We start from the raw sequence: 4,031 nt of genomic DNA, 5'->3' as shown, positions 1-4,031 counted from the left end.
TAGGTCTCACATTTAAGTCCTTAATCCATTTGGAGTTTATTTTTGTGTATGGTGTAAGAAAGTGGTCCAGTTTCTTTCTTTTCCATGTTTCAGTCCAGTTTTCCCACACCATTTGTTAAAGAGACTGCCCTTTTCCAATTGGATATTCTTGCCTCCTTTGTCAAAGATCAAGTGACCATATAATCATGGGTTTATTTCTGGTCTCTCCATTGTGTTCCATTGATTTATGTATCTACTGTCCCTCCCTTCCTTCCTTCCTTCCTTCCTTCCTTCCTTCCTTCCTTCCTTCCTTCCTTCCTTCCTTCCTTCCTTCCATTCTGCAGCTTTGTAGTATATCTTGAAATCTGGAACTGTGATATCTGCAGTTTTATTCTTCTTTTTGAAGACTGCTTTGGGTATTTGGGTTCTTTTGTGGTTCCATACAAATTTTAGGTTAGTTTGTTCTCATTCTGTGAAAAACGCTATTGGTATTGTGTTAAATCCATAGATTGCTTTGTAGTATAGACATTTTAACAATATTTATTCTTCCAATTCATGAGCATGGAATGTCTTTACATTGGCTTTTGTCACCTTCTACATAATTTCTCTTTCTGCTACATCGTTATTAGTGTACATAAATGCAATGGGTTTCTGTACGTTGATTTTTTTTTTTTTTTTACCCTGTGAAGTTACTGAATTCATTTATCAATTCTAGTAGTTTTTTTGGTGAAGTCTTTAGGGTTTTCTACATAGAGTACCATGTTGTCTGCAATTAGTGAAAGTTTTTCCTCTTCTTTACCAATTTGGATGCCTTTTATTTCTTTCTTTTGTCTGACTGATATGGTTAGGACTTCCAGTACTTTGCTGAATAAAAGTGTGAGAGTAGACATTCTTGTCTTCTTCTTAACCTTAGGGTAAAATTTCTCAGTTTTTCATAATTGACTATGATTTAATTGTGGGATTTTCCACATATGGCCTTTATTAATTTGAGATATGTTCCCTCTACACCCACTTTGTTGAAGGTTTTTTTTAATCAAGAATAGATGTTGTACTTTGTCAAAGGCTTTATTTTTGCATCTATTAAAATGATCATATAGTTTTTATCCTTTCTCTTGTTGATGTGATGTATCATGTTGATTGATTTGCAAATATTGAACCATCCCAGTAATAAAATCCACTTCATTGTGGCACATGATTTTTTAAATGTATTGTTAGATTCAGTTTGCTAATATTTTAAGGAATTTTGCATCTCTGCTCACCACAGGTATTGGCCTATAGTTCTCTCTCTCTCTCTCTGTTTCTCTCTCTGTAGTGTCTTTATTTCATTTTTGTTTCAGCATAATGATGGCCTCATAGAATAAATTTTCAAGGTTTCTTTCCTCTTCTATGTTTTTGGAACAGTTTGAGATGAATAGGTATTAACTGTTCTTCAAATGTTTGTTTCAATTCAGTTGTGAAGCCATCTGGTCCTGGACTTCTGTTTGTTGGGAGTTTTATCTTGGTTTGTTTGGTTTTTTATTGATTCAATTTCATTGCTGGTAATAAGTCTGTTAAATTTTCTATTTCTTCCTGATTCAGTTTTGACAAGGTATATGTTTCTAGGAATTTATCCTTTTTTTGTATGTGGTCCAATTTGTTGACATATAATTTTCACAATATTCTCATAATGCGTTGTCTTTCTGTGGTGTTGGTTGTTATTTCTCTTCTTTCATTTCTAATTTTGTTTATTTGAATTGCTTCTCAGCCTTTTGGCTAAAATCAAGTCTAATTTTGTTTATTTGAATTCTTTCTCTCTCTCTCTCATTGATGGATCTGGTTAAATGTTTATCAATTTTGTTGATCTTTGATGATCCTTCATAGATCTGTTCTATTTTTTAGTTTCTATTTCATTTCTTTCTATTCTAATATTTAAAAGTTACTGCCTTCTAATGGTTTTAGGTTTTGTTTGTTCTTCTTTTTCTAGCTCCATTAGGTGTAAGGTTAGCTTAATTTTTTGAGATTTGTCATTATTCTTGAAGTAGACCTATATTGCTATAAACTTTCCTCTTAAAATAGCTTTTGCTGCATCCTAAAGATATTGGAACATTGTGTTTTCATTTTCATTTGTCTCCATGTATATTTTATTGCCTCTTTGATGTTTTGGCTGACCTATTCATTGTTTAGTAGGATGTTATTTAACCTACATGTATTTATGTTCATTCTAGATGTTCTCATGGTTTATTTCTAGCTTCATAGTGTTGTAATCAGGCAAGATGAATGGTATGATTTCAATCTTCTTGAGTTTGTTGAGCTTGTTTTGTGGCCTAATATGTGATCTATTCTTTGAGAATGTTTCATGTGCACTTGAGAAGAATGTGTGTTCTGCATTTTCAGGATAAAATGTTTTAAACATATCTGTTATATCCATCTGCTACAATATGTCATTCAAAACAACTATTTCCTTGTTGAAATTCTTTTTGGATTATCTATCCATTGATGTAAGTGTTGTATTAAGGCCCCCTACTAATACGGTACTACTATTGATTAGTTCCTTTATGTTTGTTATTAACTGTTTTAGAAATTTGGGTTCTTCCAAGTTGGATGCCTAAATATAATTGTTACATTTTCTTGGAGGATTCGTCCCTTTATTATTATACAATGTCTTTCTTTGTCTTTTGTTACAGTCTATTTTGTCCAGTATAAGTATTGCTACCCTGGTTTTCTTTTCACTTCCATTTGCATGATAAATGTTTTTCTGTCCCTTCATTTTTTAATCTGCATGTGTCTTTAGGTCTGCAGTGAGTCTCTTACAGGTAGCATATAGACAGATCTTGCTTTTTAAACTATTTCGTTACCTTATGTCTTTTGATTGGAGTGTGTACCTATTTACATTCAAAGTAATTATGGATAGATATGTACTTACTGCCATCCTGTTACTTGTTCCATAATTGTTTTTGTAGTTCTTCCCTGTTACCTTCTTCTCTTGATCTCTTCACTCACAGTTTTCTGGCTTTCCTTAGTGATATACTGGGATTCCTTTATCTTTGATTTGTGGTTACCATTAGTTTTATATATAACATCTTGTGCATATAGAAGTCTACACTAAATTGATGGTTACTTGAGTTTGAATGCAATTTTTACTCCTCTCCCCTCTCCTTTTCATACTTTACATCCTTTATTTTTTAATCCCTTGACTGATTTTTATAGATATACTTAATATTAAAATTAATATACTTAATTTTACTGCTTTTGTGCTTCTTATTTTCTTACTCCCATTTATGGTCTTTCCATTCCACTCAAAGAGTTCCCTTTATCATTCTTCATAGGGCTGATTTAGTAGTCATAAATTCTTTTAACTTTTGTTTGTCTAGAAAACTCTTTATCTGTCCTTCTAGTCTGGCTGGATAGAGTATATTTGGTTGCATTTTTTTTCTTATAGCACTTTGAGTATATCATGTCACTCCCTTCTGGGCTGCAAACTTTCTGCTGAAAATTCAGCTAATAGCCTTATGGGGTTTCCCTTGTACATAACTGTTTTCCTCTTGGTGCCTTTGAATTTCTCTTTATCACTAAATTTTTTTACCATTTTAATTATTGTGTGTCTTAGAGTGGATCTCCTTGGGTTTATTTTGTTGTGGGCTCTGTGCCTCCAGAATCTGGATTTCTGTTTCCTTCCCCAGATTCTGTTAGTTTTCAGCTATTATTTCTTCAAAATATATTTTATGCCCCCCCCCCTTTTTTTCCCACTTCATCTTCTGGGATCCCTATAATGTAAATATTACTACACTTGATGGTATCACTGAGTTCCCTAAGTCTATTTTCATTTTATATTCCTTTTTTTCTTTCCTGTTCTGCTTGATTACTTTCTGTTACTCTGTCCTCTAGGTCACTGGTTTATTCTTCTGCTTCCTCTAGTCTACTATTTATTCCAAATTGTGTACTATAAATTTCATTTATTGAGTTCTCCATCTCTGATTGGTTCTTCTTAAATTCTTCTATCTCTGTGTTAAGGGTCTCCCTGAGGTAGGGCCTCCATTCTTTTCTCAAGTCCAGTGAGTATCTTTATGACCATT

Source organism: Hyaena hyaena, unplaced genomic scaffold, assembly GCF_003009895.1.
Source record: "Hyaena hyaena isolate Hyena2069 unplaced genomic scaffold, ASM300989v1 scaffold_1530, whole genome shotgun sequence".
Lineage (NCBI taxonomy): Eukaryota > Metazoa > Chordata > Mammalia > Carnivora > Hyaenidae > Hyaena > Hyaena hyaena.
Note: the sequence above shows the minus strand (reverse complement) of the source record.